Source organism: Muscardinus avellanarius, assembly GCF_963383645.1.
Source record: "Muscardinus avellanarius genome assembly, chromosome: Y".
Classification (NCBI taxonomy): domain Eukaryota; kingdom Metazoa; phylum Chordata; class Mammalia; order Rodentia; family Gliridae; genus Muscardinus; species Muscardinus avellanarius.
This window is the reverse complement of record NC_137809.1, coordinates 8600356-8613312: the sequence shown is the minus strand read 5'-3', so window position 1 is coordinate 8613312 and position 12957 is coordinate 8600356. Positions and strand designations below refer to the sequence as shown.

The window sequence follows — 12957 nt, the reverse complement described above, 5'->3', positions numbered from 1 at the left end:
AATCTTCCTGTCTCAGCCTCTATAGTAGTGGGATTACAATCATGGTCCATTGTGCCTGACTATGAAATGTTTTTTTTTTTTTTTTTTTTTTTTTTGGTACTGAGGTTCCTGGAAGCCCTCTACCTCTGGGCTACACTCCCAGACCTATTTTTACATTTTTATTTGGAAACAGGGTCTCCTAAGCCAGCACGCGTGGCTGGCTTCGAACCTGCGCGATCCTCCTGTCTCTCCCTCCCAATCGCGAGGATTACAAGCGTGCGCCACCACGCCCGGCTGAAATGTAGTTTTTAATAACCAATTCCAACATGTTTATTCTATACATCTGTAATTAAATTTATCCAAATTATCTTTGGATTATTTATACCTATTACAATTAGAACTCACTAGTCTTAGGTGCTGCATTTGCAGATTGAACCAATGGCAGAATTTGGTAAAAATTGCTTCTGGGGAGCCCGAAAGAGCTGGGGCCCGGGTTGCAGGACTCTGGGCCCCGGGCCGGACCGCACGGAGTATGCCAGACCCCTGGAGAAAACCGGGGCCCAGTCACAAAACCCTGAGCCCTGGGCCCCGGGCGAGGGTCAGGCGGGGCACACTGGACCCCTGGAAGAGCCGGGGCCCAGCGACCTGTGCCCCAGGCAGAGTCGTGTGAAGCACGCTGGACCTTTGGGGAAACTGGGCCCGGGTCACAGTGCTACTGAGTGCCTGATCCCACAGCCTGCTCAAACCACACATACTGTCTTCTCTTATTAAAAAAAAAAAAAAAGGAAAAGAAAAAAGAAAAATATCGGAGAGGGGTCAAGAAGGCCGTGGCGGATGCCAGGATACTGGAGATGCAGACAAAACTTATCCACATAAACTGGAACTTTTGGAAAAATTCCCCGTGAAGGAGGACTGCTTCTTTACATTCTTAAGAATCTTGGACATCACCTGTAAGGAGAGAGTTTAGTGGAGACCTAGGAGAAAGGCCGTGTTGGAAGAGGACTCCATGATGGCGGTGGAGACGTGTATTCAGGAGAAGCAGAAATCGGATCCTACCAACCCTATTTTTTGGAGAAATTACACCAAATGTCAAATGCTAACGTTGCGCATGCTTAGGAAGACTGGACAACATTCAGAGTGGAAAAAGAGCTTGGGAAAGATTTGAAATGGTGGAGGCAGTGGCAGTGGCAGTGGCCAGTACTCAGGGAAGGCAGAGATCTGATGCATTACACCGAAAACCTTTGAAGTAATAATCCCAGAGGTAGAATGCTACCACCACGCACCCTCAAGAATGTGGGACAAATGGCTGGGCGAAGAGGGTGCTCAGATTGGAGCCTGCTGAGGGGTGAGGCCGGCCACAGACACAGCAAAGCTGGGATTGGAGCGTGCCGTGAGGCAAGGCCGGTGCTGGAGCCTCCGAGGCTGAGATCTGAGCATGCTGAGGGGTTAGGCTGGTACTGGGGTCAGTGAGGCCGGGATCGGAGCCTGCTGTGAGTAAAGGCTGGTGCTGGGGCCTTCGAGTTCGGGATTGGAGCCTGCTGAGGGGTTAGGCCGGTGATGGGGCCAGTGAGGCCGGGATCGGAGCCTGTCACGCGGCAAGGCCGGTACTGGGACTTTTTTTTTTTATTGGTGCACTGTATTCATACATCATAGTGGGATACATACTTTTGTAGACATACATGCACACATCGCCCAGTCAGCCCCCACCCGATCCCCACCCCATTCCCTCCTTATCCCTCCTTCCCATGCTTGGCTTAGTGGTTGACATCTAGTATTATAGCAATTTATCCAAAATTAAAAATGATAATCTCACATAACAGTTTCATTTGTCTGATACCAAGCTTTTGATAACCTAAAGATAACATTTCAATATTTCTTTTTGCTTTCTTTCTTACCAGAGAATATTTTTTTCTTTTTCTTTTTTAGGTGAAACTATCATATATTTATATATTTATTTTTCAGGAAAAAATCTATCCTAATATGGAATATGGACTCTAGGTACCCAAAACAATCTTGAAAAAGAACAAAGCTAGAAGATATATATTTACTGATTTCAAACCATATAAAGCTACAATAATTGAAACAGTGTAGTACTGTTCTAAAGGCAGATATATAAACCATTGGAGTTAAATAAAAGCCTAGAGCTAAATTCTTCCATATATAGTCAAGTTATTTTTGACAAGGTTTCCATGAACATTTGGTGAAGGAAATAATAATCTTTTAACTAAATATTGTTGAAAAATAATAATTACATGAAGAAGAATAAAATTGGACCCTTACCTAACACCATATACAAATATTAACTCACAATAGATAAAAGACCTAAATATAAATCTTAAGAGTATAAACTTTTAGAAGAAAATCTGGGTCATAAAACCTCACAACATTGAAATTGGCAGTGATTTCTTGAATATGATTTCAATGCCACAGGCAACAGAAGAGTATACAATCTCCCTAAAAAATAAATATTGTATATCCAAAGACAATGTAGACAGAGTTAAAAGTTACTGATAGAATGGGATAAAATATTTCCAAATGCTATATCTGAAGGTATATTAATATTCCAACTAGAAATCCTAAAAATTAACCACAATCAAAGCAAACAATACAATTTAGAGATAGGTAAAAGACTAACATAAATAATGAATCTCCACAGATAATCAATCTTAGTTGTCTTTTGGATGGAAAATCTTGTTTCTCTGGTTCTGGTGTGCGTTACCTAATTCTTCTTTGTAGTTAATCTCTTTGAGTATTTTCTCTAGCGCTGGTTTTGAAGACATAAATTCCTTCAGTTTCTGTTTGTCATGGAAGCTTCTTATTTCTCCATCTAATTTGATAGAAAGTTTTGCTGGGTAGGAAATTTTTGGCTGGAAGTTGTTTTCTTTCAGAGTTTGGAATATGTTACTCCAAGCCCTTCTGGCTCTCATGACTTGGTTTGGGAAGTCTGGAGTGATTCTAATTGGTTTGCCTCTGAATGTCACTTGGCCCTTTGTTTTTGTTGCCCTTAAGATTCTCTGCTTGGCTTCCACATTGGTCATTTTGACAATTATGTGGCGTGGGGATCCTCTTCTCGGATCCTATCTAAAGGGAGTTCTATAAGTTTCCTGGACCTGTGTATCAATCTGTTGCTCTATGTTTGGAAAATTTTCTGCTATTACTTCCTTGAAGAGATTGTTGATCCCTTTGGTTTCACTTTCTTTTCCCTCCTCTATTTTAATTATTCTTAGGTTAGCTCTCTTAAAATGGGCCCATATTTTTTCAATATCAGATTCCTGCTGTCGGATATTTTTTCCTAGATTAGAAACTATGCGTTCATTTTTGGAATGATCATCTTCTAAGAGCGAGATTCTGTTCTCCATGTGGTCTAATCGGTTGTTTGTGCTTTGAATTGAGGCCTTTGCTTCATTAATTGCATCCTTTATCTCTTTTTGGCTCTCTCTGAGTTCTTTTCGAAGCACCTCTATTATTTCTGCAGTTATTTTCCTGATTTGATCTTCTAGAAATCTCTGATTTTCTGTTTTATCGGGTTCTGATGTTGTGGGGTTGTGGGCATTCATTGCTCCAGTGTTATTCCTCTTTCCCATGATTTCGGAAGTTTGTGCCTTCTCTGGGTTCTTCCCTTGGGTCACTATGACTTCACTTAAGGTGCTCTGGATCTCGAGTCTGTGGTATCTCAGATCCCACTACTCCTTTACTGGGTTATATCACAGAGTCTCAGACCCAGGGAGTCGATAGAGGCTGCTTTAGACTATGGGGGGTGCCAGGTTGGTCATTCTCCTATGGTGTAATATCTCTGCCACCGCCACTCCCCCACTGGGTCAAGTCCTAGGGAGTACAGTACTGGGATTTCTCCTCTGGGGCCCGCAATTTGACTCACTGTTGTTGAGTACGCAGATGGAGCTGTAGTGGACTCGGTGAATTCGCTGCTGCCGCCGCTGCCGCTGGTGGCAATATGGTGCCGCTGCCATGCCCTCGGCCGTGAGGCTGGCGTATTTCTTCTCTGGTTTCGAGCTCTGCACTGAGTCCCTCGGCTCGCTGTCCACCGCTTCTCTCTGGAGCCTGGTGGGCTGTTGAGTGATTGGTCTGTAGCCCTAGCCATCTGGTGAAGGCACTGCTGTCGCATCCTCGGGCGTGAGGCTGGCGTATCTTCTCTGTGGCTCTGAGCTCCGTTCTGAGTCCCCCTCCTCTCTGGAGCCTGGTGATTTTTTTGTTTCTCTGGTGATGGTGTTTTCTGGCTATGAAAGGCGCTGATTTTGTGGTAATGGAGATTGGTTGTTAGCGGGGCTCTTAAGCCCTGCTTTTCTCGGTTGCCATCTTCCCGGAAGTCCGGTGCTGGGACTTTTGAGGCCGGGATCGGAGCCTGCCGAGGGGTTAGGCCCTTTGCAACTTAGTGAGACCCTGTTTCAAAAAAAAAAAAGAAGCCAGGCATGGTGATACATGTTTGTAATCTTAGCATTTGGGAGGCTGAGACTGTAGGATTGTGGTTCGCAGACAGCCTCAGCTATTTAGTGAGGCCTCTGCAAATTAGTGAGACCCTATTTCAAAATAGTAAAAAAAAAAAAAGTAAAAAAGAGTAAAAAGTAGAGCAGAGGGTGTATCTCAGAAGTCGAATGCCCTGGGTTCCATCTCTAGACCCACAAAAAATAAATAGATAAATAAATAAATAAGTAAACAAAAGAAGAAAAAGAATCGCTGGGCCTGGTGGTGGACGCTTGTATCCCTGTGCTTGGGAGGTGGAGACAGGAGGATCACGCAGGTTCGAAGCCAGCCTTCCTGGCTTAAGAGACCCTGTTTCCCAATAAAAATATTAAAAGAAAAATAGGTCTGGGAGTTAGCCCAGAGGTAGAAGGGTTTCAAGGAACCCCAGTACCACCAAAAATAAATAAATAAGTAAATAAATAAATACAATTAAAAAAAGAATAAAAACAGGTGATTCATTCAGTTTTTCTAATAGGGCTGGAATGTTGCTTAGTGGAGGGCCTTCCTAAAGTGTGAAGTTTGAGTTCAATCCCTAGCAACACACACACACACACACACACACACACACACACACACACACACACACACACAGACACACTAAGAAAGCTATTCTAGATCCCTCCTTCACCAAAAAGGGCGGGGAAAGATAAAATAATTCTATTTGTAATGACACTAGTAAAGAACTGCTCACTGTTGTCCTTTATTAATATTTGCATCTAAACCAAATAAGTCCATCTGATGAAATATCTACACAAAACAGAAAGTTTATCTTCAACATCTACAGTAGTCTATAACATGATTTTGTACCAATTTAGCAGAATTTTTTACTGGAGAAAACTGTTATGATGAGGAGCAAGAGCCTTGTCTCTATCACTTGTCTGCTTCACAAATACTCAAGAGTCAAATTAGGAGGAAAATGAGTTTTATTCAAAGCTAGGTGTTAAGGAACAGAAAACTTTGTTTCTAATCTTCACCTTTGAGAATTCAGAGGACAAGAGAAGCTTTTATAAGAGGTGGCAAGCCAAAAACAGAGATAACTCAGCCAACCAAGCATGGTGACTTGCACTTGTAATTCCAGTACTTGGGAGACTAAGAGAGGAGACCCGAAGGTTTGAGTATAACCTCAGCAATTTAGTGGGGCTCTCAGGAACTGAAGCCCTGCATTTTCCTGGCATGGTGGTGCACATTTGTAATCCGAGTACTTGGGAAAATCACAGGTTCAAGTTCAGCCTCAGCTACTTAGTGATGCCCTCCACAATTTAATGAGACCCTATTTCCAAATAAAGAATAAAAGCCGGGCGTGGTGGCGCACGCTTCTAATCCCAGCATTTGGGAGGCTGAGACCAGAGGATCTCGGTTTGCAGACAGCCTCAGCTACTTAGTGAGGCCCTTTGCAACTCAATAAGACCTGGTTTAAAATGAAAGAATATAAAAATAGGGCACTGGGTGTAGCGCAGAGGTTGAATGCCCCTGGGTTCCAACCCCATACCTACAAAAAATAAATGAATGAATGAATGAATGAATTAAAAAAGAATGAAAAAAAGAAAGAAGATAGGGTTGGGGGAAGAGCTCAAAGGTAGAATGTTCCTGAGTTCAATCCTCAGTAATGGAAAAAAAAAAAGATATAAGATAGCAAAAGATTTATAGAGCCAGAGAATCTGCCAATCTCATCTTACTTGGCAATTATCAGGCCAGGGAACTGAATCAGACTTTACTCCTGAATTTAGAAATATGGGATGCAGAAAAACAAGTTTTATCAGTCAAACCTGTGAACTATAAAATGGTTAATGGGTTAAATGCAGGATTATTATGCAGTATAGTCATCACTCACATCCAGATTCAACAAACTAAAAATAAAAATATTCTAAAAAAAAGTACATCTAATTTAATAATGTACATTTTCCTTATTACTATTCCTTAAACTATTTACATATAGCATTTACACTGTTCATTCCTCATATTTATGTGAAATTGGTTCTAAATAGTCCATATATATCAAAAACAATTTGTGAGGTTAAAAATATTCATATATATGTTCAATATAGAAGCAACTTTTTATTTTAATTAATTTATTTATTTTTATTGGTGCATTGTAATCATATATCACATTGGAATACAAGACTTGAGAGGATATACAAGCACACATCATCCAATTAGTCCTCATCCACTCCCTATCCCATTCCCTCCCTGATTAGGGGAAGCATCTGGTTTTTATTTTCTGCGATATTTCTCTGTGCATGCCGAGTTACAAGTACCGATCACACTGTTGACGGACCCAGAAGTGGCCTGGCTACCTGGTGGACTGATCCAGACCTCGCTGGCTCAAGCAGCAGCCTTGCCTCATGGGAGGCCTCGATTCTGGCCTTGCTGGCCCACACAATGGCCTAACCCCCTCGGCTGGCTCCGATCCCGGCCTCGGTGGCCCCAGCACCAGCCTGGCCTCAAGGCAGGCTCTGTCCTAGCCTCGCTGACCCTGACACCGGCCTAACCACTCGGCAGGCTCCAATCCCGGACTTGGAGGTCCCAGCACTGGCCTTGCCTCATGGCAGGCTCTGATCCCGGCCTCGGAGGCCTCAGCACCAGCCTAGCTTCAAGGCAGGCTCTGTCCCAGCCTCGCTGACCCTGGCACTGGCCTAACCCCTTGACAGACTCCTCTCCTGGCCTCAGAGGCCCCAGCACTGGCCTTGCCTCATGGCAGGCTCTGATCCCGGCCTCGCTGGCCCCAGCACCGGCCTAACCTTTCGGCAGGCTCCAATCTTTTTTATTCTTTATTTTGAAACAAGGTTTCGCAAAGTTTATGAGGGCTTCACTAAGTAGTTTAGGTTGTTCATAAGCCTGGGATCCTCCTATCTCAGCCTTTTAAGTACTGAGATTACACATGTGGCATCATGTCTGGTCTTACTTTACTTTTAATTTAAAAAAATTTATTTTTTATATTTTTGGTACTGGGGATGGAACCCAGGGGCATTCAACCTCCAAGCTACACCCCCCAGACCCTATTTTTTATTCTTTATTTTGAATCAGGGTCTCACTTAATTGCAGAGGGCCTCACTCAGTAGCTGAGGCTGTCCTTAAACCGTGTTCCTCCTGTCTCAGCCTCCTGAATGCTGGATTACAAGCATGCACCACCTTTTTTTCTCTCTCTCTTTTTTTTTTCCCTTGGTACTAGAGATGGAACCCAGGGGCATTCTACCTCCAAGCTGTACCCTCAGCCCTATTTTTTATTCTTTATTTTGAAACAGGGTCTCACTGAGTTCCAAATGGCCTCACTAAGTGGTACCTGAGGCTGTCCTCGGACCGAGATCCTCCTATCTCAGCCTCCCAAATGCTGGGATTACAAGCTTATGCCACCGTGCCCAGCAACTTAGCTTTTTATAATTAAAGTTTTTTTTATGTGACTATTCCCTTTTTTTTTTTTCTTTTTCTTTCTTTTTTAAAATTTTTGTTGTTACAAGGGATTGAACCCAGAGGTATTCTATCTCTGAGATACAATCCCAGCTCTGTTTTATTTTTTATTTGAAACAGGGGTTTTGTTGTGGAGGGCTTTTTATGTTTGGCCTCAAACCTGCAATCCTGTTTCAGCCTACCAATACTGGGATTACAAGTAAATACTATCATGTCTGGCAAAGAAGAGCTATTATTTACTTAGAAGTTATTTGCTTTTCAGGTCTGTTTTGACTCTTTGACTCTTTTTAGCATAGGTCAGTGTTTTCACGTCATATGGCTTAAAGATAGTAGACTTGAAAATGTAGTATTACATAAAATATGGCTGCTGAGTTGACTTCTTTATATGGAAAAATAAGGCAAGCTTTTTTTTTATAATGTGTGTGTGAGTGTGTATAAGTGTGTATGTGTGTGTGTGTGTGTCTGTCTGAATCCTTTACTGGTGATTGATCCCAAAGATGTTCTGTATCTGAGCTAAACCCTCAACTCTATGTTATTTAAATTTAGATTTTTTTTTGTGTGTATGGTACTGGGGATGGAGCCCAGGAGCATTCTACCTCTGAGCTACATCCCCAACCCTATTTTTTAGTCTCTATTTTGAAACAGGGTCTCAATGAGTTGCAAAGGGCACCACTAAGTAGCTGAGTCTCTGCGAACCATGATCCTCCTGTCTCAGCCTCCTGAATGCCAGGATTACAAGTGTGGGACATAATGCCCAGTTTATATTTTCATTTTGAAATAGGGTTAAGTTGCAAGGGCATCCTTGAATCTGCAGTCCTTTTGTCTGAATCTCTTAAGCAATGAGATAATAGTCTTTGTCAGAATTCTTAAGTAAGCTTTGCTTTTACCCAATTTTAAAATAAGTTGTTCTGCCTTCTAGTGTAGCATATGGAAGATATACATGTGGCTTTCCAGACAGGAATATTCTGTACTCAATAACAGGAGTGTTCTGTACTCATTTTTTTTAGTAAGTAGTTTTTTTCCTTCTAGTATTGCTTTTATTAACTGGGCATTGAATCTCTGAGTTACACCTTCAGTCCTGTTTTATATTGAAACAGGTTCTTAGTAAGTTGCTGCTTGCCTTGGTAAATTGTTCAGACTGGTGATGAACCTACAATCCTCCTGTCTTAGCCTCCCAGCTATTAGGATTATAGGTGTGTGGCACTATGCCCAATTTATTATTAACTATATTTTTCAAAATATAGTAAATGTGTATGCCATTGTAGGAAACCATACAAGGAGATCCCATATACCTATCAAAAGGTTTCAACTCCATCTTAACAATCTTGGTAACATGGACATTCATAATTTGTGTGTCTGTGTGTATCTGTGCTGGGGATCAAACCTTATGCATAAGGCATCTCTAGAAACAGCTCTAGAGATTTGATTAACTATATAACCTTAAAATAGTCATGTTTCACTGATTTTCCTCATAGACTATCTTCCTACAATATGCCATCCCTAGAAGCTCATTTGCCTTATGCATACCAGGCAAATGCTGTTCATCTGAGCTACACCTTGAATCTCTGTTTTGCGAATGTATGAAGAACACTTTTCTTTCTACCTTATCTTAGGTCTGTGGCTGGAACCCTGAAAGTTAGGCTGGAAAAAGACAAATTAACAAGCTGGTGCAATATTTGTAATCCCAGCATTTGGCAGGCTGAGACAGGAAGATTGCAGTTCATGGACAGCCTCAGTGAGGCCCTCTGCAACTTACTTAGTGAGACCCTCTTTCAAAATAAAGAATAAAAAAATGAAGCAGGAGGTGTAGCTCAGAAGTTGATCCCCAGATCTGCAAAAAAAAAAAAAAAAAGACAAATTAACAAGAGAAAAACAAATTTATAAATATGTGTGTTGCACATTGGACACCACTTTGTAATGATAACTCAAGATGGTTGATTAGAACATGGGCTTTCCCAGGTGTGGTGGTGCATGCTTGTAATCCCAGCATTTAAGAGGCTGAGACGGGAGGATTGTAGATCAAGGACAGCCTCAGCTACTTAGTGAGGCCCTCTGCAACTTATTGAGACCCTGTTTTAAAATAAAGAATAGTTGGGTGTGGTGGCACACACTTATAATCCCAGCCCTTGGGAGGCAGAGACAGGAGGACCATGCAAGTTCAAAGCCAGCTGAGCTGGCTTAAGACACCCTGTTTCCAAATAAAAAAGAGGTAGAATGACCATGGATTTCATTCCTAGTACTGGGGGGGATGGGCTTTGGTAGTGTCTTATTAAAAAAATGTAGTGGAAGTGAAAAGACAAAGAACGGGAAGAAACTTTGAGCTTCTAGGGATGGCATATTGTAGAAAGTTAGTCTATGAGGAAAATCAGTGAAACATGAGTATTTTAAGGTTATATAGTTAATCAAATCTCTAGAACTGTTTCTAGAGATCAACTATCATCTTTTCCTCTCTAGTGAAAATTTTTTTGTGTGTTTGTCCTCACAGCTTAAAATGATCCTTATGTCAGAGCATTATAATTTGGGTTTACATACATATTTTGAACCCTCCTCTTCATAATTTATTCACCTCTTTTCCAATACTTTTATTTTCTGTTGCTTTTTTTTATCATTTGTTTGCTTTGAATAATATCCATCTTACTGGGAGTGAATAAGTATTACATTGTGATTTAGTTTGTTTTTCCCAATGGCTAATAATTTTGAGCATCTACTTTGAAGAACCATGTATTCAAATGCTGTGACTATATTTGAATTGTATTGTTTGATTTTGATTGTTAAGCTATCAGTGTATATATTCTAAAAAATTTTCTATTTTATAATTATTTACACATGCTTATTGCACAAATTAGCAGGATTATTGTGACATTATCAAACATGTATACTATGTACTTTGATTGTATCCATTTTCTCTAATACTTTTATACTTCTTCCCCCTTATTTATTCCCTCATCCTTCCCAAAGTGTACCCATATTGTCTTTTTTTTTTTTTTTCCTGATACTAAGGATTGATCTTAGGGACATTCTACAAGGGTGTGCTACCACACCTGGCTATTTTCAGTCTTTTTAATGTGGATATCTAGTTTTCCCAGAACCATTTGTTGAAAGGGCTGTTTTTTGTTTTGTTTCGTTTTTGTTTTTGTGGTACTGGGGGTGGAACCAAGGGGCTTTTCTACCTCTGGACTATACTCCCAGACCTATTTTATACTTTAACTGGGAACAGGGTCTCACTGAGTTGCTGAGAGGTTCACTAAGTAGCTGAGGCTGGCTTCAAATCTACAAGATCCTCCTGTCTCAGCCTCCCAAATGCTGGGATTACAAGGGTGCACTGCCAGGCCGGGGGGAAAGGGCTGTTTTTTAAACGGGGCATGGTGGCACACCCTTGTAATCCCAGCCTTTGGGAGGCTGAGACCAGAGGATCCCAGTTGAGGCCAGCTTCAGCTACTGACCCTCTGCAACTTAGTGAGATCTATTTCAAACTAAAGAATAAAAAATAGGGCAGGGGGTGTAGCTCCGAGGTCAAATGCCCCCTCTGGGTTCCATCCCCAGACTTGCACCTACACAAACAAATAGAAAGGGCTGTTTTTTATTTCATGTATGATTTTTGTTCCTTTTAAGAACCAGTTGTTAAGCTGGGTGTGGCAACCCAAGTTTGTAATCCCAGTACTTGGGAGTCTGAGACAGGAGGATCAAAGGTTTATAGCCATCCTCAGCTACTTAGGCTATCTGCAGTTTAGGGAGACCCTGTTTCAAAAAAAAAATAAAATAAAATAAAATAGGGCTGTAGGTGTAGCTCAGAGGTAGAATGCCTCTGGTTACCATCCCCAGTAACACACACACACACACACACACACCAAAAATAAATAAATAAATAAATAAATAAATAAACAAATAAATAAATAAATAAATAAATTAAATTAAATTAAATTAAAGAAAGAAAGAAAAAAGAAAGATTGGAATATTCTGAATATAACCTCTTAATCAAATCTGATACCAAGCAAGGTTTTGCTGCTCAATATGCTGAGAAGTTAAACTATGACATCATTTGATTCCAAGGTGGATTAACAAAGAGGTCATGATCTGATGACTCAAATCATGATAAAAAATGATCTAATGATGCTGGACGTGGTGGCACACACTTATAATCCCTGCGCTTGGGAGGCGGAGACAGGAGGATCACACTAGTTCGAAGCCAGCTGTGCTGGCTTAAGAGATCCTGTTTCCAAATAAAAATATAAAATAGGTTTGGGAGTGTAGTCCAGAGGTAGAAGGGCTTCCAGGAACCCCAGTACCACCCCCCCCCCAAAAGAAAAATGATCTAATGACTCAGATCTATCTCTGAGTCATTTTGTAACATGAAGATTCATAAATGGTGATTGGATGGTGAGAGGGAAAGATTCAGTGTTCCTTTAAGGAATGGACAGTTGTACTTCTTTTATAAGTTATGTGAAAAACAATTATTTTAAAAATTGGCGTGGGTGTGTCTAGGTTTTAGCTAATTTCAGACCCTGTTTCAAAATAAAGAATAAAAAATAGGCTGGAGGTGTAGCTTATAGATAGAATGTCCCTGGGTTTCATCCCTAGGACCACAAAAAATAAAAAATAAAAAAAGAGGGCTGGGGGTGTAGTGAACCTGTGATTCTCCTGTCTCAGCCTCCCAAGGGTTACAAGTGTGCCCTACCACACTGGGATGATTTATATTAATTTTTGAAAATTAGCAGGATTTCTGAAAATAGAACATTGGTGAAAATAGTTGTACAACATTTCAGAGACACTTTATTTTTATTTAAAAGAGCTAGTTCTTCTAAGTAGTTTATAAAATATAGATGTGAAATGTTACCCTATATTTTTAATTATAGTTAATATATTTAGAACTCATCACAACTATATTTCTAAAAAAAATGTATTTCTCTTGAATTTGAATGTCTTAAAAGTATAAAGAAATTGAACTAGTGAAGCAGGTATGTTTTATTCATCTTAATTTTTTTTTTTTTAAGTACTGGGTTTGGAACCTTAGGGGCATTCTATCTCCAGCCGCTACTCCCAGACTTGCTTTTTATTCTTTATTTTGAAATAGGGTCTCATTGAGTTACAAAGGTC

General features: G+C 40.7%; 2 protein-coding genes across 2 annotated transcripts in view; both read left to right on the top strand.

The window, feature by feature from the left end:
* The window catches only part of LOC308279535 (F-box-like/WD repeat-containing protein TBL1XR1), a gene marked incomplete at both ends in the record, with an annotated part of 935328 nt that overhangs the window by 546931 nt on the left and 375440 nt on the right, over window positions 1-12957 (top strand).
* Window positions 1-12957, top strand: part of LOC308279544 (histone demethylase UTY-like) — a gene marked incomplete at both ends in the record, with an annotated part of 146658 nt that overhangs the window by 59996 nt on the left and 73705 nt on the right. The window lies entirely within an intron of this gene.